Raw genomic sequence first — 24,553 nt, 5'->3', positions numbered from 1 at the left:
CCTTCCAAGTCAAATTCCAAAGGGCATAAGAGAGTGAGCTTGAGAGATCCATGGGCCAAGACCAGAGCCTGACCCTCAGTAACTGCTCCATACCTGTCCACTAGCCATCTGCCTTCCCACCAGCAGAGTCCGCAGCAGGCTCTACCCACAGCTGGAGGCACAGTGACCCAGGGAAAATAAATTCAGGAGCACATCATACCACTTTCTGGGCCTTGTCTAATACCATGGGTTGTGGAGTTTAAGCCTTCTGGCTTCCCTAGTCTGGCTGTTGTATTCAACACTACAAACGCGGTGGAAAAAAATAAGAAACAACCCCAAACATCCTTCTGTGGGGAAGATGCTTTGAGATTATTTAAACATCCTATTTTCCAGCAGTTTAGCACCCATCAACAATAATACTATCGTGGTTGCCAAACCTTGAATGTTCTATTTCAATTGCTCCATTGACATTTATTAGTTGACATTTCCCTGTATCTATTCTTGACCTTCTCCAATATGCTGTCCACAAAGAAGCTAGAATGACCTTTAAAAACCACAAATGTGATCAAATCCTCACTGGATCTTCTGGAACAAACCTCTGTACCTTTGTCTGTCTCTTCTCTCACACTGTTTACTTGAAGTTGAGCAGACAATTACTGGATGAATTTTTACCAAGTGAGCACCCATATAACCAGCACCCAGATCAAGAAATAGACTATTACTAGCATCACCCATTAATGGTAACCACTGCCCTGCCCTGTCTCCTCTACCAAAGATCAGTTTTGCCTAACGTTGCACTTCTTTTTAATGAGATCAGATAATATGTACTTTTTGTGTCTTGCTTCTTTTACTCACATCTTATTAGTGAGATTGGTCTGTATGGCTGTGTGTAATATAGACTTTCATTCTGTACAGTATTTCATTGTAGGAATATACCACAATTTATTTATTCCTTCTGTTGCCCATGTGCTTTTAGATTGTTTCCAATTTAGAACTACCATGGGTAGTGCTGGGTGAACATTCTAATACACACCTCTTGGTGAACATATGTACAGTATGTTCAGCTTCAGCAGATACTCCCAACAATTGTCCAAGGCAGTTTGACAATGACATGCCCACCAGCAGTGTACGGAACTTCTAGTTACTTCAACCCTTGGGGGGTTTCATGTTAGGTATGTAAATAGTGTTCATTGTGGTCTGAGTGTGCATTTCCCCAATGACTAATGAAAATGAACACTGTTTTGGATAGTCTCTTTTGTCAAGTACTTGTTCAAGTGTTCTGCCAATTGTCTTATGGGGTTGTCTCATTTACTTTTAATTACATGTTTTTGCTTTTTTTTCCTAATAAATCTTTATTGTTCAGATTATTACAGTTGTTCCTCTTTTTCCCCCCATAGCTCCCCTCCACCAGGTTTGCACACCACCCTCTGCCCTTACCCGCCCCTCTCACTGTCCTCATCCATAGGTGTACAATTTTTGTCCAGTCTCTTCCCACACCCCCCACACCCTTTCCCCCCGAGAATTGTCAGTCCATTCCCTTTCTATGCCCCTGATCCTATTATATTCACCAGTTTATTCTGTTCATCAGACTTTTTATTCACTTGATTTTTAGATTCACTTGATAGATATGTATTTCTTGTCACTTTGTTGTTCATAGTTTTTGTCTTTACCTTTTTCTTCTTCGTCCTCTTCTTAAAGAATACCCTTCAGCATCCTATCTAATCCTATCTAATAAAAGAGTAATATGCAAATTGACCATCACTCCAACACATAAGATGGCTGCCCCCATGTGGTCAAAGATGGCTGCCCCCATGTGGACACAAGATGGCTGCCACAAGATGGCCATCAGGGGAGGGCAGTTGGGAGGGACCAGGCCTGCAAGGGAGGGCAGTTAGGGGCAATCAGGCTGGCAGGGGAGCAGTTAGGCATCAATCACGCTGTCAGGGGAGTGGTTAGGGGGTGATCAGGCTGGCAGGCAGAAGCGGTTAGGGGCAATCAGGAAGGCAAGCAGGCAAGCAGTTGGGAGCCAGCAGTCCTGAATCAGGCCTAAGTGGGCAGTTGGACATCCCTTGAGGGGTCCCATATTGGAGAGGGTGAAGGCTGGGCTGAGGGACACACACCTCAGTGTACGAATTTCGTGCACCGGGCCTCTAGTTTCATATAATACTGGTTTGGTATTGATGAATTCCTTTAGCTTTTTCTTATCTGTGAAGCTCTTTATCTGACCTTCAATTCTAAATGATAGCTTTTCTGGGTAGAGTAATCTTGGTTGTAGGTTCTTGCTATTCATCACTTTGAATATTTCTTGCCACTCCCGTCTGACCTGCATAGTTTCTGTTGAGAAATCAGCTGACAATCGTATGGGTACTCCCTTGTAGGTAGCTAACTGTTTTTCTCTTGCTGCTTTTAATATTCTCTCTTTGTCTTTGCTCTTGGCATTTTAATTATAATGTGTCTTGGTGTGGTCCTCTTTGGATTCCTTTTGATTGGGGTTTTCTGTGCTTCCTGAACTTGTAAGTCTATTTCTTTCACCAGGTAGGGTAAGTTTTCTGTCATTATTTCTTCCAATAGGTTTTCAGTATATTGCTCTCTCTCTTCTTCTGGCACCCCCATAATTTGGATGTTGGTACGCTTGAGGTTGTCCCAGAGGCTCCTTACACTATCTTCAAATATTTGGATTCTTTTTGCTTTTCCGGTTGAGTGTTTTTTGCTTCTTTGTATTTCAAATCTTTGACTTGATTCTTGCAGTCCTCTAGTCTGCTGTTAGGTCTCTGTATAATATTTTTTATTTCAGTTGGTGTATGTTTAATTTCTAGTTGGTCCTTTTTCATATCCTTGATGGTCTCGCTAAATTTATTGGCCTTTTCTAGGAAACTCTTGAAAAACCTTATAACCGTGGTTTTGAACTCTATATCCAGTAGTTTGCTTTCCTCCATTTCTTTCATTTGTGATCTGTTTCTTTGTCTCCACATTTTCGCTGCTTCCCTGAGTTGGTAGAGTAGCTTTGTGTGGTAGGTGTCCTATAGGGCCCAGTGGCTCAGCCTCCCCCAGTTACCTGAGGTAGACACTTTTGTTGCACCCCTTTGTGGACTGTATGCACAGCCTTGTTGTAGTTAAGTCTTGATTGTTGTTGGTATCACTGGGAGGAATTGACCTCCAGGCCAATTGGCTGTGAGGATCAGCTGTGTCTACGCTGGGAGAACTTCTGTGCTAGAGACACCCTTATGAGACAAGACTTGCAAAATTGCAAAAGCTTCTGTGCTCAGCTTGGATGGGGCAGAGTCTCAGGGTGGAGCAGGCAACCTTGGCTTCCCATCAGCCCTGCCCTATGAGGCCCCTGGGTCTCAGTGTCCCTCAGTAATTGCCGCAAGCACCTCTGAGAGAAAGCCGTCCTAGAGTTTCGTCTGCTGTCAGACAGTCCAGTTTCTCCCCGAATGAGTCTGGATTCCCAGAAACTCACCCTGAACTGGAGTTCAGCGTAGTCAGGAGCTTCCGTCTCCCTCCCACGTTAGAAAGCCAGTCGTGCACTCAGCCACCCGTGCACTCAGCAGTCAGTCCTCTCTGCACACGCGCGCCTCCGAACCTCTGCCTTCCGCAGCTCCCCTGAGTCTCAGTGTGCTTTCTCTTTTCCTGACAGTCCAGATCCCCCCCCCCCCCAAATGAGTCTGGGTTCCCAGAATCTCGCCCAGGACTGGAGTTCAGCGCAGTCAGGAGCTTCCTTCTCCCTCCTGCTTGGGAAAGCCAGCCACATACTCAGCCTCCCGTGCACTCAGCTGCCTGTCCTCCCCGCACGTGCGTGTCTCCGCACCTCAGCCTTTTGCAGCTCCTCTGAGTCTCAATGTGCTTTCCTCTTTCCTTCTAGTTGTAGAATTTCCACTCAGCCAGCATTCCTGTGGTTCTGGATGGTGTCCGTTTTGTCTTTTAGTTGTAGTTTTGATATTGTTGTGCGAGGCAGCAATTTAGGTGTTTACCTATGCGGCCATCTTGGTTTCTCCCTAGAAGATTCTTGAGTAACCTTATAACCGTGGGTTTGAAATCTATATCCAGTAGTTTGCTTTCCTCCATTTCTTTCATTTGTGACCTGTTTCTTTGTCTCCGCATTTTGGCTGCTTCCCTGTGTTGATAGCGTGGCTTTATGTGCGAGGTGTCCTATAGGGCCCAGTGGCTCAGCCTCACTAATTACCTGAGGTGGACACTCTTGGTGCACTCCTTTGTGGGCTGTGTGCACAGTCTTGTTGTAGTTAAGCCTTGATTGTTGTTGGTATCACTGGGAGGAATTGACCTCCAGGCCAATTGGCTGTGAGGATCAGTTGTGTCTATGATGGGAGAACTTCTGTGCTGAAGACACCCTTATGGTGCAAGACTTGCTTCAGTGGGGCTTTGGCGCTCACTGAGTCTGCCCCCTGAGTGTGTCTCTTATGGATCTGAAGAGTTGTAGTCTGGATGGTCCCACTCTGACCACTGGGTACACTGGCTCTTGGATCTCCATGGAGAGAGGCCACCCAGCAGTAGCTACAGAGAGATCTGCAGATTCCTTCTCTTTGTTTGGGGTTTGTAGGTGCCCAGATGAGGCCCAGCTGTGAAGCAATGCAAGCTGCTGTGGAGCCTTGGGTCTTCTTTTGGAGGCTCTGGGGCTCTTTGACCCAGCTGCAGTACGTTAGATTTCAGATTGCAAAGGGCCAGGCCATTCATATGCAAAAACCTCTGAGCACAAATTGGGTGGGGTGGGGTCTCAGGGAATCACCAGGGTGGAGCAAACAGCAGTGGCTGACCATCAGCCCTGCCTGGAAGAGGTCCTGTGCCTCTGTGTCCCTGGCACTGTGCAGGAACAATGATCGCTGCAAGCACCTCTGAAAGAAAGCCATCCTCGAGTTCCGCCCCATGCCAGACAGTCCAGTTTCTCCCGGTATGAGTCTGGGTCCCCAGAGTCCTGCCCAGAACTTGAGTTCAGAGCATTCGGGAGCTTGTGTCTCCCTCCCGATTGGAAAAGACAACAGCGTATTCAATTGCCAGTCCTTTACGAGCGCGCGCGCCTCTGTACCTCTGCACTTCACTTCTGTACCTTCGCTCCTCCTCTGAGTCTCAGTGTGCTTTTCTCTTTCCTTCTAGTTGTAGAATTTCCACTCAGCCAGCCTTCCTGTGGTTCTGGATGATACCCGTTTTGTCTTTTAGCTGTAGTTTTGAAGTGGTTGTGTGAGGCAGCAAGTTCAGGTGTTTACCTATGCCGCCATATTGGTTTCTCCTAATTACAATTTTATGTATTTAAAAATAAATATAGGGTTTAGAAAAATAAATTAAAGACTTGTTTCTTGTATATTTTTTCCAGGAATAGTCTATGTACATAAAAACATATACCCCCCACTCTTCTTTTTTACACAAATACACAATTTTACACAATAGACTTAATATACCACCTGGAAGACCATTCATATGAACACATAAAAGTCTGCCTCATTCTCTTTTTATAATTGCACAGCGCAGTATTTCATTTATGTATACAACATAATTTATTTAATATATTAATGGGCGTGTAGGGTGATGCCAGTTTTTTTGCTTCTAAAACCAGGCTACCATAAATACTCAAGTACAAGCATCTTTGTGCACATGGGTGAGTCTATCTGTAGGATAAATTCCCAAGGGAAATCGCTGGGTCAAAGGGAATCTTGCTCTGCAAAGAGCTGAACAAATTTACAATTGCACCAATTTGATCTGCCTTGCCAACATGAAGTATTATCAAACTCTTATTTTGCCAATCTACTAGATCAGTGGTCGGCAAACTGTGGCTCGCGAGCCGCAGTTTGCCGACCACTGTACTAGATGAAAACTGGGATCTCCTTGTGCTTTAAATTTGCATTCATTCCTGTTACTTTGAATGTGGGCTGAGCTTTCTTTCACATATGTGACTAGAGCCTCCACTTTTAAAAGGGCTGTTTCCTGGGATGACTGGTTAGCTGGAAACCAGCTCCTGAGGGGAAACCAGAACTAAGCCAGAGATTGGGATATTCCCTTCCCTGCAAAGACCTCCAATTTAGGAGGTGTTCTGCTCCCAGGACTTCAGTGAAATTAGAGAGAGGCAAAACCAAAAACACCTCTGTGTTGAGACACAATTTTAAAACTGGAAGAAACTTAGAAATCAAGACTAATCTCATATTTTAGAGATTAAGGGGTAAAAAGACAAAGCTGAAGCCTGGAGAGGGGAAATGACTTGCAGAAGACCGCACATGTCAATTCTGTTGAGAAAGAGATGAAAGTCCTTGATAAGAGTTGAATTGTTTTTGTCATCTGCTGTCATCCTTGTTAAATATTTTAAAGCATTATTTCATTGTGCTATTATTTCTTTTAACAAGGGTGCAATTTTAAAGTTAAAATAAACAAGCTATGCTAGTAATAAAAAATGCAGACAAGTGTGGGGACTCAGGAGAATTATGGGGTAGAGATCCCTCCTCTTTACTTTTTTTAAAATTTTATTTTATTGTTTAAAGTATTACAAATAATAGTACATATGTCTCCTTTTTTCCCCCATTGACTTTCCCCCGGCCTCCCCTACCCCCCGGCACATGCCCTCACCGCCCCCCTCCCCCGCCAGTGTCTTGTGTCCATTGGTTATGCTTATATGCCTGCATACAAATCCTTTTCCCTCTTTACTTTTTGTGTAAGACTTTGAAATGAGTATTGGGTGTTTTCAATGAACAATTGGGTGTTGTCTGTCACACCCTTCTAGTTTTCTAGTTCCATGAGGTGTGTTTTTTCCTTTTCTTTAAGCTATTTATAACTCTATAGGCTATAGAGAATTTATAGCAATGAATGTGATTCTTGCCCACAGATATGCCAGACAAGTGAATCTTGTATAGTAGAAGTCCAACTGACCTCCCTCCCCACACTGTAAAAGAAGCCAGTTTTGCATCTATTAAGCAAATTCATCTCAGCATTCCTGACTGCTTATATATGTGTCTGTCTTTTGGATTCATCTCTCAACTATTTGTATCATCTTACATACTTTCTCATTAATTAGTGAGTTAAATTAAATATTTTACATGTGTTTATATTTGTATAAAAGTCATGATTTTACCTTTTTAAAAATAGGTTTTTATTGATTTCAGAGAGAGGAAGGGAGAGGAAGAGATGGAAACATCCAGGAAACATCCAGCTGCCTCTTGCACGCCCCCTACTGGGGATGTAGCCCGCAATCCCAAGCTTGTACCCAGACTATCAATCCAACTGGTGACCTCCTTGTGCCTGAGATGATGTTCACCCACTGAGGCACACTTGCCGGGCTCACTTGTTGTGTGTGTGTGTGTGTGTGTGTGTGTGTTTTGTTTTGTTTTGAGAAGCTATTCTTTTAACATTGCTCGCAGCAAGTATATCTCAAGTATAGTCTCGGTGTCATCAGAGATAACCATCCTTTCTTTGAGCCTATGTGAAAAGAATTGACCACTGACGGGAGGGGCCAACCTCACTTTTTCCTTTGTGAAAACAACGATCCCAGGCAACAGGAGGCTCAGTGAAGGGTGACTGAATGCATAGCACCACTCTGAATACAGAGATACGAGACCCACTAACACATGTTTAAACTTTTTTTTTTAATATATTTTATTGATATTTTACAGAGAGGAAAGGAGAGGGATAGAGAGCTAGAAACATCGATGAGAGAGAAACATCGATCAGCTGCCTTTTGCACACCTCCCACTGAGGATGTGCCCGCAACCAAGGTACATGCCCTTGACTGGAATCGAACCCGGGACCCCTCAGTCCGCAGGCCGACGCTCCATCCACTGAGCCAAACCGGTTTCGGCTGTTTAAACTTTTAAAGCTGGAATTTTGATGATTAATTTAATGTACCCCTTATTCCTAAAGCTTGGCTGGAATGAGTTTCTGGGGGCAAGACAGTAAATAATGAGAAAGTAGCTTGCAGTCAGTGAGATTCTTATAGATTCCTTAACTATAATTACTGTTTTTCTCATACAATTTAGTTAGTACTTACCAGTTTAACAACAAACACTGAGCATCTACTTCCCAGACCTGCAGCCATTGCCCCAAATATTATAGGAAACCCAAATAAATAAAAAACGTATCTACCTTCAAAATATTTAGGACATCACCTGGAAGGAATCCTTGGAATGTTCTGACATCCAGGTCCCTCAGAGAGGGAACACCAGAGCCTCCGCAGACCCCAGGTGCCAGGCCTCCAATCCCCAGCCCAGTATGCTTTCCTTTTTTCTTTTTAAACCAGAGAACTGTATATTTTATTTACTTATTTTTAAAGTATCTTTTTATTGATTTTCGAGAGAGGAAGGGAAAGGGAGATAGAAACATCCATGAGAGAGAAACATCCTCTGGCTGGCTCCTGCACATCCCCTCCTGGGGATGAAGTTCGCAACCCAGGCATGTGCCCTTACCAGGAGTCAACCCAGGGATCTCTTGGCGCACGGGAGGGCACTCAATCAACGGAGCCACACCAACCGGGCTATGCTTCCCCTTTTCCTCATTTGCTTCTGCCTCCATCTTTTTCATTGCTGTTTCCATGTCCCCGTTTTTTGAGTTCTCATTCCCGCACACCCTACAGGCCACACCTACAGCTGACAGTTCCTTAAGAGGTCGCCGCGGCCTCCAACCACTTGGGAAGAACTCTGGACCTTGGATGACAGCTCAACGCGTGGCTTGGACCTTGCGGCAGCCCGTAGACCCCATCCTTTCCCTTCCGGATCTCAGTTTGGAGATCCTTTACTTTAGCGAAGGGAGCTTGCGACTAGAAGCTGCTTTTCTCAAGGAACTGCCACTCCTTAAGAGCCTCTGTTCCAGAGAGCCCCTGGCCACTGAGTCCCGGAGAGCGCCTTACGAGCCCATCTCCGCGGCCAGGAGCCCGAGGGACAGCCTGAACTGCGCACGCGTGACGCCGCTGACCTCGCGGGTTCACTTCCGGGGGTCGCACTGCTGTGCTCTTCAGGCAGGGTTCTGGGCTCTGGTGTGTGCTCGGCGGCCACCTCCCTTCGTTCGGCTCGGCCGGACCGGCCCGCTCCGAGCCACGCGGCCCGCTCCGGCCCGGCCATGAGCGCGGCCGCATGATGCGTCCCTGCCTTGGCCGCTGCAGTCGCCGCCGCCGCCGCCGCTGGCCAGGAGGAGCCGTAGCGCCGGGCGACCCCGCCCGGGCCTCGGGTGAGTGCGGCGGGCTGGGCTGGGCTGGGCTGGGCTGGGCCGGGCCCGACGGGCTGGCTGCTCAAGCGCAGGTGTCCTAGCCACTACCTGCCCCTGCTCCCTCTCCTCCACCCCGCCCGCTGTGATCTGCAGCCTTCCCGGATTCCTCAGGGGCACTGTGCGTGCACTTGACTTCCCCAGGTGTCTCCTTGTCGCTCCTTAGTTGATCTTTCGGGATAGGGTCCGAATTGCAGGTCCCAGTTTTGTGCCTGACCTTGGCTTGACAGTAAGCTCTCCGATCCACTGTTTTCTCCACTAATAATGGGTTGTTGTCAGGACTAGAAGAGAGAATGGCTATAAACCCTTCTGTAAGCTGTAAAGAATTGTTTATAGGCATATATTACAATGGGCTTTCTCCCACACGGTGCGTGGCTTCTTGAATGCTCTTGTTCTTCCTTCCCTGTTAAGTTTTTAACTTTTTTATTCTTTGTGCATCTTTCTCATTATCTTCCCTTCCCCATCAATGTTCTTTGGGGGATTTCCGGACAGGACATCCGGTACAGGCAGGTCAGCTTCAAGACAATGTCTGCATCTTCTCTTAGTGTGGTCAAGGCTCTTCTTCTTGAAAAGTCATTGCTGCTGGAACTAAGTCTCTTTTTGCCCTTAGCAACCAGTTTATTATGGAGGTTAAATTGGCGTGTAGGAAGAACTGTTGATACACCTGCCTTGTAGCTTCTTTTGCTGTCCAGGTTGTATACAATGCTTTCCAAACCGATGCTACGTGGTTACGTTTGCATTCTGCTTAGTGTATGTACTTAATGCACATATATTTATCTGTTTTACTCTTATTGTCTCAGGTAGTTTAGAAATCTAGCTCAAAATATTTTTTTCCTAAACTCTTCACCTCACAGATGATGAATTTATTTTTTTATATTGTCTTACAACTTTTACTTATCTAAAGTCACCTTTTAAAAAGTCACCTTGTTAAGTTTGTTTGGTAGGAAGTTATAACTTGGTTAAAGTGACTGGCTATAGAGATATTTGAAAAATGGAATGGAACACAAGTGATAAATTGCATCTCTTGAACACTTTGGAAAATTGAAGTTATTTGGATTGTGTACTTTTTGGAGTTAGACTGGTAAGTTCCCATTGACTTTTGAGTTGAGAGATGGAGGAGCACAAGACCTCCTGAAAAGGTAATTTCCTAAAGAATTCATAAAACAATTGGAACTCTACGCAGATGTCTCATAGGAAGGCAAAGTGGGTAAAAATGTATAGAGATGGGTTCTATTACCTGTGACTCATAGCCTGCCTCTGATTACAATTAGTGAATTGCAGCTTTGCAGCCATGCTAATCAGTGTACTATAAAAGCAGAAATCCTCTTCTAGTGATACAGTCATGCACCACTTAACAACAGAGATACATTCTGAGAAATGCATCATTAGGTGATTATGTTGTGTGTGAACATCATAGAGTGTATTTACACAAACCTAGATGGTATAGCCTACTGCACACCTAAATTATATGGCATAGCCTGTTGCTCCTAGGCTGCAAACCTATATATCGTGTTACTGTACAACCAAGATTAAAGCAAACACAAGAGAAAATTATGCAATTAAGAGACGCAGTAAACCAGATGTATGAGGCTGCTGTCATGTATCATGGCATACTATTTTATAAGTAGAAGGTACATTCCAGCTATAAGAAGTATAGTATAGTAAATACATAAACCAGTAACATAGTTGTTTATTATTATCACGTATTGCATACTATACATGTTTGTATGTGCAGTACTTTTATGTGACTGGCAGCACAGTAGTGTTGTTTAGACCAGCATCACCACAAACATGTGAGAAATTCGTTGTGCTATGACGTCACTAGGCAATAGGACTTTTTCAGCTCCCTTATAATCTTAGGAGATGACCATCCTATATGTGGTTCATTGTTGACCGAAATGTCGTTATGCGGCACATGATTGTATTAGCATGAATAGAATGGCCGGAAATTTATGTAAGAACAGTCTTGATTTAGTCAAAAGTATGGACATACTTTTACATTCTTACTGAAACTGTTACTGCAGGCTTGGACACTTTGGTGATATAAGTAATATAATCTTTGTTAATTTGATGAAATGGGGGTTAGAAATAAGTTCACATACAAAGTTAATGTTTGGGATAAACTGAGAAGCAGTTTTCCTGATGATTCCAGAACTTTGCTGCTCCAATCTGTGCTGAACATCTCTACAGAATAATTTTCTTGAAGCAGCTTTTTGGGTATGTGTTTCTTAAAAGTGATATTTAATTATAAAAGTAACACAGGCTTGTTTTGTAAAAAAATTCAAGAACTAAAGCAGAGCATAAAATCTAAACACTCGTTTTCACTCCCGCTTTCTCCAAGGCCAGTGTCCAGGATCAGTGTTAACAACTCGCTGTGTGACCCTTCAGCTGTAGCCCTTGAGAAGAGTTTAGGTGAACCGTGAGAGTTAGTCAGCTACAAAGTTTAGAAGGAACAGTCCACACAAGACCACCTTCACTACTGGCATCAGCTGCAAGTTTGGGGATTCCCAGAGCTACCCTGATGTTTGATTATTAGGAAGAAGGACTCACAGAACTCACCAAAAGCTGTTACCCTCACAATTATGGTTCGTAACAGGGAAAGGATACAGACTAAAAGCAGCCAAGGTAAGAGGCTTGTAGGACAAAGTCCAGGGAAGTATCAGAGGTGGGGCTTCTGTCGGAACACTTGAAACAATATGCACAGGGTATTGCCAAGCAGGGAAGCTCACTGGGCCTGGGTGTTCAGAGTCTATTGGGGTTCCACCTGTGATTGATCGCTCACTTGCTTGATCTTAGTTTCTAGGTCACCTGATACTGCATGACCCAAAGCCTCAACTTAAATTGAATTATTAGTCTTTCTTGTGTGGCCAGCCCCCACTGAAAATCAGATTGTCAGCTGAGGACAAAGGCCAAACCTCCTTTTGGACAAGGTTAAATTCTTTACTGCACAGCATCCTTCCTTCTCTCATGGTCCCTTCCTCAAATATATATACTAGGTGTATCAGTTAATAATGTGGATTTTGTAATCAAAGAAAACACGATAATTTCAAGAGAAACATCAAAAGTGCTTTATTCAAAGCAATGTCCATCGCTAGCTACACATTTCCCCCATCTTTCAGGTAATTTGTGGATACTGTCCCAATAGAACTTTTCTTGTTTTGAGGCAAACCATTCAGAGACCCAATTTTTCACTTCTTCGTATGTTTTGAAGTGCTGCTCAGAAAGTGCGTGTGCCATCTATCAGACCACGTGGTAATCTGAAGGAGCAAGGTCTGGTAAATACAGCGGGTGGGTTAATACTTCCCAGCAAGATCTTTTAACGTGTCTTTAATTGGTTTTAAAGTGTGTGATGGTGCGTCATCATGAAGCAAAATTACTTTGCCGTGTCTTCTGGCCCATTCTGGTCATTTCACGATCAAAGCATGGTTCAAATTGATTATTTGTTGTCGGTAGCAATCAGTATTAACGGTTTCACCTGGTTTCAGAAGTTCATAATACACCACACCTTCCTGATCCCACCAAATGCAGAGCATTGTCTTCTTTCCGAAGCGATTTGGCCTTGCAGTCAATGTTGATGGTTGACCTGGATCAACCCATGATTTTGTGCATTTGGGATTCTCACAATAAATCCACTTTTAATTGCCAGTCACAGTTCGATGCAAAAAAGACTTTATTTCGTGCCGTTGAAGCAACATTTTACTGATGACTTTCTGGTTTTCCATTTGTCTTTCGTTCAGTTGATGTGGCACCCATTTTCCTTCCTTTAAAATCTTTCCCTTTGCTTGTAAACGATCGGAAATTATTTGCTGAGCAATGTTTAATCTTTCTGCAAGTTGTTTTTGAGTTTGACATGCATCTTCACTCAATAATGCTTGTAATTGTTGGTCTTCAAACTTTTTCGGTTGACCTGGACGTTCTTTGTCTTTCACATCGAAATCATCACTTTTAAAGCATTTAAACCAGCATTCACAAGTATTTTGAGATGGAGCATGTTCACTATAAGCTTCCCAAAGTATTTAGCAGCACTTTTCTTCAAAATAAAGTAATGAATTAAAACTTCCCGCAGATGCTCTTTTTTTTGGCACGAAATTCGACCTTTTTAAGTGTAAAAATATCTATGATGTTAACACCTTCAGAAAATTTGACATATGAAGTTTTGAAGCTTGTTGTCAATACAATAAAATAGCATACATATCAAATCGCATATATATATCAACATATGTGTAACTCCATATATTGAAAAAAATCCGCATTATTAGCTGGTACACCAAGTATATATATTTTAACCATTGACAAATGATTGTCTTCTAGATCATGGAGGAGACAAAGGCCACTGGGAGAGTCTCTCAACTTTGAATCCTTTCTAGGTAAAATGCCTGAACACTCATCAGTCTTTTGTGTCCCCTCACCTCTGAAGAAGAGATATTCCCTCTTTCCCAATGTCAACTTGTATCTGTTCTTTGGTCTGCCTGTTACGGGATAAGCACTTAGTCATTTACTCACTTGCCTCTTTGATTTTCTTTCATTGACTTCTTTGCTTCTTTCTACAAACATGTTCTTGTCTTACTAATCTTAGCCTTGCTTATGCTTCATTCCATCTTGAAAAGCCTTCAGTAGAATCCTGCTAATTGTCTTATAAAATCCAGACTCCTTATGGGGCCAAGAGAATGCCTTATATTGGCACAGCACCCTTTAGTTTTGAAAACACTTGTGTTATCTTACAGTGCCTTGCCTGAAGTGGGTGCTTGGTAAATGTTAGATTAATGAATAATTTGGCTAGGAAGCGAGTGAGAGTCTTCTCTTGGAGGAAACCGCAGGAGCAAAAGCACAGAGCTGTGAAAGGGCATGTGGCAAGGGGAGCCTGAACGAGCCTGTGTGGAAGAGTGGTGAAGACTGAGCCTGGAAAGGTAGGGGGAGCAGATTCAGTGGGGCCCTGAATGCCATGGTCCCAAGGTTTGTGACCAGACTGATTTTGTAACCCAGGCTGTGATTTTGATGAGGACTCCTGCAGCCAGAGGGTGGTTGGCACCTAGAACCCCTCTGAGGTTAGGATTCTGCACTGTACAGGCAGAGGTGAGCATGCCCAAACTTGGGTTGTGGCAAAGGTGAGGAGAGAAGGAGTGTGTGCCTAGAGGTTAAAAGGTACCTAACAAATACTGGCTGTGTGAGGCGTGTCATCAGTAAATGGAAGGAGAGGGCAGCCTTGTGTTAAGCTGGTGGTTTGTTTCTTTCTGGGAAAGGGTGCAGTTCATTTGCAACGCTCAGTAAGTAGGGGGCAGGCAGAATAGAGAAGCGTCCAGTTTCCCTTGAGACAGGCTTTTACAGTATCATTTCTTTGTTGAAATGTTTTGAATTCTTAGAGTTCCTTATTTCCCAAATTCAATTTATCCATTACAGAATACATTTTCTAAAACCAAGTGCTCTGGGAGGCAGTGTATTTTAATGGAAGAATATGGGCTTTGAAGTCAACACAGTCCCGACTCCACCCTTTTCTGGCTGTGAACTTGGGCACGTTACTTCAGCTCTAAGGCTCAATTTCCTCATCCCTAAAATGCTAATAATATCGTCCAGCTTTTAGGGTAGTGGCAGGAGTGTGATAATGTGGATAAAGCTCCTGACATACAGTGGATATTCAGTAATTGGCCTTTCCTTTCACCTTCTATGTTTTACATTGTTATTAACTTGCAACTGAGAGCTAAATGTTCCTTGTACTTAGGATTTGGGTGAATCTGATGTTCTAAAAATTCACTTCATATTAAATAAGGAAGCCCTAGTTCGGAAAATACAGAAGGAGGTTGGGATTCATAAGCATCACTCAGGTTCAGTTGTTCCCTGGGACAGGACATTTAAAGAGTTTAGAACTCTGGGGCGCTTTTTATTTCTGGATTTAGAATTCTTGAGGGTTTACTTACCATGTTGGGATTTTTAAAAATTGCTGCTCCATTTGACATTGAGTCAGGCTGTGGCTCTAGAACAGGGACAAAGTGAAACCTTTCCTGTTGTGTGAACATGCCTTTGAGATGCCTTATCCAGCCTAGGTGCTCCAGGGGACACACCTCAAATTGATACTTCCCCAAAAAACCCCCTACTAGTGTGGGTTTCTCTCTTCTTCCCCTTCCCCCTCTCTCCCCTAATCCTTCCACATTTCTCTCCTACTCTTTTCTCCAAGGCTCCCCGACCTTCTGACCCCACCCCCCATGCTGGATCTCCCATTTTGATCCTCTTTCATATTTCTTTTATGTTCCCATGGGCTTCATTTCTACTTTTTCTTGTCTTCCTCAAGCATGCTCCCTGATTCTCTCACTCATTCATGCAACAAATATTTGCGGCATGTGTATTGAGCGAGTGGTGGTCTGGGGATATTACAAGGAATATTTTGTTGAGGTGTCTGACAAAGGAACAAGACAGCCAGCAAGGGGAGAGGGTAAGAGGTGAGGTCAGCAGGCTACAGAATGGGTAGGATTTTATAGGCCATGGGAGGCCTTTGGCTTGTGTTCTAACTGCAGAGGCAGGCGTGGGATGGTTTTAAGTGAGGGATTGGCTCCATCTGATTTCTCAGTAAAGACGTATGCTGGTGCTGGATGGGGAAATGGATGGTGGGTGAGTGGAGGCAGTGAGTGTAAAACAGCACTGATTAGGAGTCCAGGTGAGGGCTCAGATGCCTTGATCTGGTTAGGTGGGGAAGTGGAAGAGAGGGTCAGATTTGGGTTGCTGTTGGAGGTGGAATCCATAGGACTTGCTTTGGATAGATGTGGAGGTGGGGGAAAGAGTTAAATAAAAGGTGAGTCCTGTGTTTTGACCTTGGCCACTAGATGGTGGTGCCCTTTATTAAGGTGGGAAGAGTGGGTCATAACAGTTTGGTGTATGTGGGGGGGTGTGTGTTTCTGCTTTGACCTTCCTACAGTGGCATTGTTGAGGAGTTAGTTGGATATACTCAGCGATGCATTATTAGTTTTGAAGTTTCTCAGATATACATTTTTTTTTTGGATATACATATTTTTTAACTAAATGGGGCTAAGATCCTGTGAGACCATTTGGAAAGCATATACATAAAGGGGAAAACCCGGGACTGAGCATGGGCACTCCCAACATTTGGGTATCTATGCAGGAGAAGGACCTCGTAAGTGATAGAAGTGTGGCTGGTGAGAGGAGAAAAACTCAAGAGTTGTCTCCACCCTCCCCCACTCTCTACTCCCAGCCCCACCCTCCATTCATGAGATTGACTTTCCTCTCCTAGTCCCATGGCTTTTGCTGGTGTGTTTCCATCTTTTTGGTATGTAGTATCTGAGTGCTGTTTTGTGTGATTAAGTACTTTAGTGTAAAAGACCTTGCTAGGAAGATTATATTATATACTTTTACTGTTCACAGTAAGGATAATGAGACTTGGCTTTGGTTAGCTTATTACTGTGTTGGGTTTTTCCTTAGAGGTTAATATTCTGTTCTTCAGCTTCAGTAATTTAAGAAGAAAATAGTGTTTTCACATGGTATACATTATTGGTAGGGTTTGAAAGCACAAACTAAATCTTTCATGATTGTAAATTGATGGAAAGTACATTTAAGAACATACAGTAAATACACTGGGAGATTAACTGAATGCTCAGTACTTGTACCAAATTCAGTGAGGGTTCTGGCTTTCTCTTTAGCGAACCCCACCCTAACTCAGGCCCTATCCTGGTTCACTTATCCTTCAGGTTGGTGACATACCTGGGACATAAGTGCTTGGCATCCTCCCTTCACTCCCCTTCTGTTTATCAACCTGTTTGCATGGCCATATCTATAATAATAAAAGTATAATATGCAAATTGACCGAACAGCTGAACGACCATCTGGACAACCACGCTATGACATGCACTGGCACCAAACCAGCCAAGGCGGGTGTGATGCAATTGGTCAGGGGGCCCCACCATCGCCCCATGATCGCCCCGCAATCGATTGCCCCAAAGAGGGAGGCCCAGGCCAGCCAAGTGATCACACCCCATGCCTGTCACCACAGAGGGAGGTGATTGGTGGCGGGGGTGGGGGGACAGCGCTGCACAGATGGCAAGCAGTGGCAGCGGCAGGGGCGGGGCCAGCTGCCAGAAGTGGGGTAAGGAAAGCCCTGATAGGGCCTGATCGCCGGCCAGGCCTAGGGACCCTATTCAAAGTTTCCCAGATTGTGAGAGGGCGCAGGCCCAGCTGAGGGTCATCCCACCCCCTGTCCACGTGCACGGATTTCATGCACCGGGCCTCTAGTTTGAGATATCATCCTTATCCAAATGGCACCTTCTCTGAGTTCTTAAAGGGCGTGCAGGAGGCAGCTGATCAATGATTCTCTCTCATTGATGTTTCTTTCTCTCTCTCCCTCTCCCTTCCTCTCTGAAATCACTAAAAACATATTTAAAACAAACAAACAAAAGTCCCCCAGCCTCAGTTACCCCGGGCTCTTGCTCGTGTCACTTTCTCCAAACCTGGTTCTCAGTCTCACCAGGACTTGCAGTTCCTTGAGGTCTTCTGTCTCCTGGTTTCTCAGGCCTCACCCGTCATCCTCACTCTGGTTTTCTAGCCCAAGTCTTGCCTCTGATACCCTGGTTTTCTGTCACCTTTGTTAATCTCCATCCCCTGTAAGCCTTTGCAGTGCTGGGTCAGGCTTTTGGATAAAAGGGCTCGCCGTTCTTATCACCTTATTAGAAACTGGCCGTTATCAGCACTGTCTGCGCCCGTGTTGTGTTTCAGCCCTTCTTTTGGCTGCCCTCCCCCAGCCTCCTTTCCCCAGGCTCAGTAGCTCTTCTTTGCACAGAAAACAGTGCTATGGAGTGTGACCCTCTTTAGCTTTGGTCCGTCTTGTCCATAGTCTCCCATCTTCCTCCAGTCTAAGGAAGAAGAGTCATTCTCTGTCAGCTGTCACCTCCCTGAGTCTGCACACTTGGGCCCTCATTCTTTTTTTAGTTTTAATCCTCACCCCAGGATATGTTTTTATTGATTTTTAGAGAGAGAGGAAGGGGGAGAGGAATAGAGAGAAACATTGGTTGGGTGCCTCCGCATGTATCCCGACTGGGGATCAAACCCACAACCTAGGTATGTGCCCTGACTAGAATCGAACCTGCAATCTTTGGTGTGTGGAATGACTCTCCAACCAACTGAGCCACCGGGCCAGGACTGGACCCTCATTCTTTAAAAACAGATAAAAGTGAGCCTACATTGCTTTTGTAGTTGTAGGACACGTTCAAATAAGTATAAATTAGAAATAAAAAAGAAACCGGAACAAGCATGGCTGGATCTCTTAGCTTATATTCTCTTAGTCTGACAGTCTAATTGGTTTACCTAGGCCAGTAGTCTGTAAACCACGGCTCACGAGCTGCGGTTTGCCACTCTGTTGATTAATGAGTTTGCCGACCACTGACCTAGGCATATACTCTTTATTCTCTTTATAGTCAATCACTTTTTGTAAACATTAGCTCTCTCTCTTTTTTTTAAATTGATTTTTAAGAGAGAGAGAGAAAAACATTGATAAGGCTGCTTCTGGTACATGCCCCCACCAGGGATTGAACATGCCCCCTGGGTACGTGCCCTGACCGGGAATCGAATCCACCACCGTTTGGTGTATGCAGTGATGCTCCAGCCAACCGAGCCACACCAGCCAGGGCTGCGTTCAGTCACTTTTGGGGCTGTCCTGGGCTTTTTAAAAGTGTGGCATGGTCAGACTGAGATGCATGGTGGATCTCTCATGAAGTCCCAGAGGCTAACTGTGACTTTGGGTGGGTACTTAAATCTTGTGGGACCATGGTGGTCATCTGTAAAATGATGAGACCAAATATTTCTTGAAGACAGTTGTAGCTTTAAGTGAGAGGAAATTAAAAAAAAAAAAATTTCCCCCCACTTTTCCTTCTAGCTATCTATGTCCTTTACTTAACCACATTAAAAAAATTTTTTTTTGGCTTCTTTAATTATCTCACCACCCTGTCTCCAAGCTCTTGGCACTACTTCTTCTTCTTTTTTTAATCTTCACCTGAAGATATGTTTATTGATTTGAGAGAGAGAGAGAAAGGGAGAGGAGAGAGAGATGGAGAGGAGAGAGAGATTGGGGGAGGAGGGTAGAGAGAAACATTGGCCTCCCACAAGTGCCCCAATTGGGGGGGTCGAACCCAAAACCTAGGTATGTGCCCTGACCTGAATCAAACCACATCCTTTTGGTGTATGGGGCGACGCTCCAACTGAGCCACACTGACTAGGGCAGCTCTTGGCACTCCTGAAGCTGAATCCGCCTGGCATCTCCTGGACCCCCCTTGTTGACTGCTCCCACCTTCCTTCCTGCCCTTAACTTCCTTCCTGGCCTCCTTCCTGGCTGTTCCTCACCCTTTCCTGTCTGTGCTCCCCAGGGTTTCAGCCTCACACTTCTGTGGCCTCTTGGATGAGAGCATCCGGTCCCACTTCACCTCTTCACCCCAGGGCCTCTGTGCTGGGTCTCTCATTCCATATCTCTAGGTTGGGGCTGGAGAAGATCAGCTATTAATTGGCAGCTGGTCAGCTCTGCTGGTTTATTCCTTGTGCCCCAGTCGCAGCACTCTCCCTGAGTCTACAGCTCCCATGTTCCATGAGAAGTTCAGCCAGGGCAGTAATATGTCTGAGTGCCTTTATTTCCTCACACTGTGCCCCGTCCATTCTGCGTTGGTGGCTATGCTTTTTCTCGCTGGAACTGCCTCTCAGCCCCTTCAGGGCCTGCCTTCCTCTTGGCCCTGGCCTCCATCATCTGCTCTGGGTCACAGCCTCCTGGTTGCCTTGTTCCTTCCATCCTAGTCTCACTTGCTCGTCAGTTATCTTTTAAAAACATCTGTCTCCTTACCTGAATTCTGGTGCCTCCCATTCTAGCAGAATGAAGTGCAGAATCCAGACTCTTTAGCTGGGCATCAAAGAGCGTTGTTTTGGACCCCAGTCCATCCTTAGGTCACATTTCCCTTTCCTCTCCCCTGCACTCTGCCCCCTGCGCCTTTTCACACTACTCTCTCCTCCTGTGACATCTTGCTTGTTCATCAGGGCCCACCCTGCTGTCTTCTTTATTGACACTTGCTCTGGTTCCTGCAGACAGAATTGGTCTTTGTCATCTCTCCTTTCACACTTTGCTCCTAATTTGGGGATAACACTTAGCACATTATTTACAAGGCTGCCTGCCACCTCTGCTAGTTTGTGAGCTCCAGTGGGCCAAGCTCCTGTCCTTGGTTGCTCATGGGAAGTGGGGCTTGCATAGAGTATGGTGCTTGCCCCTCCCTGTCCCCATGTTTGAATTAAGTGGCTCTCTCACAGCTGGCGTAAGCTTCTTATGCTGTTTCTGTGTCTGAAGCAGAGACTTGCTTATTTCTGTGTTTTATATAGGTCATCAGTGAGAATATGAATAGTAAAACAATGATAATTCCAACAGCATATTAATATAAACATGAATACCAAGCTCTGGGGTAGATTTTCTTTTCATTGCCTTAGTGAAGTAATTTGTAACTTAATTCTTTTTTGTAGTAACTGATCACCAAAGAAAACTGATATCTTTTGTTTACTTAGTTGTTTTTAGTTTGTTTATGAGAAATATACATCTTGTTTATAGCCAAAGAAAATAGTGAGGGGAAGAGATTAAGAAACTTAACTGAAGATACAGTTAAAAGTAAATCTAAGAGGGGTCTTGACTCCTGAATAACCTTAAAGTTGTTGGCTGTTGCTTAGGTATTTTAATAAAGTTACTATATACAAATACCATATTTTAAAAGTCACCATTAGTTTAAGCAGCTTGGCATTTATGGCCACATTTGTCATTAACAAGTTCATAAGGGACTTGGAGCCAGAAATACGTTAGGGTGGTGTTGAGGGCCGGGCAGGAGGGTGTGTACAGGTAGGTGCAGAGGGTGAACCAAGTCCTGAGGAGAGTTGCAGTGGATGGAGTGGGCGGGGAGGCTGTGCAGAGCCTGGCCCAGGTCGGGGTGCGGCAAACCTGAGAGGAAGCACTGAGCAGCCTTTGGGTACTGGAACACCAGAATCTGTTTCGTGGCAGGGACTAAGGAAACATACCCTCAATGCCTCTTGCTTTTTCTTTTTAAATTTTTACTTTTTTTCTTTTTAATCCTCACCTGAGGATATTTTTCCCATTGAATTTTAGAGAGAGTGGAAGGAGGGAAGGAGGAAGGGAGATACGGGAAGGGGGGGGGAGAGAGAGAAAGAGAGAGAGAGGTGAAAGAGACATCGATTGGTTACCTCCCGCATTGCCCCAACTGGGGCCAGGGACCACCCTTCGGTGTGTGGGTCAATGCTCTAACCCAGCGGTCGCCAACCTTTTGGACCTCACGGGCCACCAGTGGTCTGCGGACGATTGGTTGGCGACCGCTGCTCTAACCACTTAGCATACCAGCCAGGGCCCTCCAGGCCTCTTAATCTCTCCTAGACCCCTATTCCTTCACCCTCTGCCACACCAGCGTCCCAGTGTCCCAAGTCAGGCGTCTTGGTTTTAGAAAACACCACCATATTTTAATTAGATTATTTCCCGTTAAAAAATGGGCAGAGGACCAGAACAGACACTTTTCCCAAGAAGACATAGAGGTGGCCAAAATATTTATGAAAACTTCACCAGCTATAAGGGAAATGCACATCAAAACCACAAGATACCACCTCACACTGTTAGAATGGCTATCATCAATGAGACAAGTAATAACAAGTGCTGGAGAGGATGTGAAGAAGAGGGAACCCTTGCACACTGCTGGTGGCAGTACAGCCACTATGGAAAACAGTGTGGCGGTTTCTCAGAAAATTAAGAGCAGAACTACCATATGACCTAGCAGTCCTTCAGGGTATCTACCTGAAAAACTTGAAAACAATTACTTGTAAAAATACATGTACCCCTATCATTATTCACAGTGGCCAAGACATAGAAACAAGCCAAGTGTCCTTTGACAGATGATTGGCTAAAGAAGATGTGATACATATACACAAAGGAATACTACTCAGCTATAGAAAGATGAAATACTCCCATTTGTGACAGCATGGATGGATTGTGAGAATATCATGCAAACAACAATATGATTTCACTTACATGTGGGATATAAAATAAAAAGCACTAAAGGAACAAACAAATTCACAGACAATAGTATGGCGGTTACCAGATGGGAAAGGGGGTGGGGAAAGATGAAGAGGGTATAGGGGGTCAAATATGTGGTGACTGAGGGGGACTAGGCTTTGGGTGGTGAGCACACAATGCAATACACAGATGATGTATTCTAGAACTGTACTCCTGAAACCTATATAATTATTAACCAGTGTACCATAATAAACTTAATTTAAAAAAGAAAAGACACCAACTGAGGGTTTAAGCAGAAAAATACAATATTGGATAAAAACAGAATGGACAGGCCGTAAGGCGCACGGCCAGGCAGCAGAATGGAAGCCAGCTGTGAGCTGTGCTGCAGGAGGAGGTTTGGAGGCTGCCCTGCCGACCTCCTGCTGTTTGGAAGATGGGCTCCCGGACTGGTCCTCTAATCTTATTTTTTCCTCTAAGGTCCTTCTCTTTGTCCTTTAGTTCTCCTTTCTGGGAGATTTCCCCTTTCTCTGTCCAATCCTACTTTGGAGATTTCAAAATTCTACTGTCATATTTTTATTATTCAGTAACTAGGAAGTCCTCATAATGTTCCTCTTTTTGTTTCACAGATACAGTTTCTTATTTCTTCTTACGTTTTCTTCTCTGTATGTCATGCCTGCTCTGAATTCTTTTTCTCCCCTTGTTTCTTTTTGGGGCTCAGTCTTTATTGAGACCTGTTTTGGGTTTTCTTCAAAACACCTGCCTGTTGGCTGTTCGTTCATATTCAAGAATGAGCTGGGCCGAGACCTTGGAGCCATGGTAGGATGTCCTCTGGTGCCTTTGTCTTAGGGAAATGTGGCAGTGAATCTGACCTCTTCGTTGGTATCTGACCCCTGCATCTTGGTCTCTCCAGGCCTTTTCTCTTGGGCTACACCAGTGGTCGGCAAACTCATTAGTCAACAGAGCGGCAAACCACGGCTCGCGAGCCGCATGTGGCTTGCGAGCCGTGGTTTGCCGACCACTGGGCTACACGAATGCTTCTAGAGAAACTGTCTACTCGCTCACCTGCCAGTGAGCCAAGTGGGAGATATGAACTGGGAGCTTCTTTATTCAGAGGGTGGTCCTCACTCACGTGCACCATGGTCCTTCACGTGACTTGCTCCTTCTATCCGGCACTTCTTACGCCCTGGTCTCATTCTGCCGCTCTTTTCTGTAATCCCTTTGCTGTGGCTGATAAAACAAATGTTGACTGTCGGGATGCAGGCTAGGCAGATTTGGTCTCAGCTTAAAATATTTGTATGCAACACTGAGGCTAAAATAGCAAGAGGGAAAATGGACAGACTTAAAATATGTAATTTTCAGGATTGGGAATCAATTTACTAGTAGTGAAAATTTAGAGTAAGATTCATAGTTAAGGATTGTTCTCAATAATAGCACTTTATGTGTAAAATGTTATGTTGGTTATGTATGCTCCAAAAATTAATCATACCCTAGGAAATACTGTATGCTCTTCTGTCATAAAATAACTAACTTTTCTAATCAATTTTTTTTTCTTTCAGATCCTATCACATAGGACAGTATGTACCTTCAGATCCTGAAGAAAAGGCGCAAAATGTTCAAATAATGTTTCAAAGTAATTTGTGAGGTAAGCATGTGGTTCTTTATTCAGGTGTCTAATCACTATTGCCTTTCTGACAGCTGACACTAGTGACTGCGTCCATGGAAAAGGCCATACAGGCCACACAAAAGGTTAATGGTGATAAGGAAATATTTCTCTTCACCTGTTGTCCTTGGTTTGCTTACCACCTGTCCCAGAAGGAGAGCATATCATAGGGGTGGGGCAGGGCATCCAGAAAGTGACTGTTAAGTTATTAGCAAGTTTCACAAGGTGAGGTGAATGCTCAGTATAAATGGAATGGAATGTTTTTGCTTGTACGGTTGTCCCCTTAAATAATGGAGGTCTTCAGTGTAGTTTTTGTGTTCTGTGAAACTAGCTTTATTTAGCACTAGAGGCCAGGTGCACGAAATTCGTGCACGGTGCGGGGGGGCGGGGAGTCCCTCAGCCCGGCCTGCACCCTCTCGCAATCTGGGACATCCCTCGCACAATCCAGGACCACTGGCTCCTAACTGCTCACCTGCCTGCCTGCCTGATCATCCCTAACCACTCTGCCTGATTGCCCCTAACCGCCTCTGCCTCGGCCCCCGCCGCCACAGCTTCATCAGGAATGACGTCTGGAAGGTCGTTTGACTGTCCAGTCTAATTAACATATTATGCTTTTATTATTATAGATAAGGACCAGCAGCTTAGCTTCAGGAGTATAGACAAAAATCCCATTAAGTTGGAAAACGATGATACAACAT

General features: G+C 44.5%; 1 protein-coding gene across 4 annotated transcripts in view; it reads left to right on the top strand.

Moving 5' to 3' along the window:
- Positions 1 to 8,702: 8,702 nt before the first annotated feature.
- ZDHHC7 (zDHHC palmitoyltransferase 7) overlaps positions 8,703 to 24,553 on the top strand; it is a 36,336-nt gene continuing 20,485 nt past the window's right edge. For 2 of the 4 annotated variants that reach the window (XR_013959160.1, XM_080643682.1), the window contains exons 1-2: positions 8,703 to 9,132; positions 23,752 to 23,837. The gene's annotated coding sequence lies outside the window, so the exon portion shown is untranslated. Of the gene's footprint in view, positions 9,133 to 11,509; positions 11,794 to 23,751; positions 23,838 to 24,553 lie in introns of all 4 variants that reach the window. The other 2 variants (XM_080643683.1, XR_013959161.1) reach the window with 2 other exon arrangements.

This window comes from Plecotus auritus (genome assembly GCF_963455305.1).
Source record: "Plecotus auritus genome assembly, chromosome: 10".
Lineage (NCBI taxonomy): Eukaryota > Metazoa > Chordata > Mammalia > Chiroptera > Vespertilionidae > Plecotus > Plecotus auritus.
Note: the sequence above shows the minus strand (reverse complement) of the source record. Positions and strands in the feature narration are given on the sequence as shown.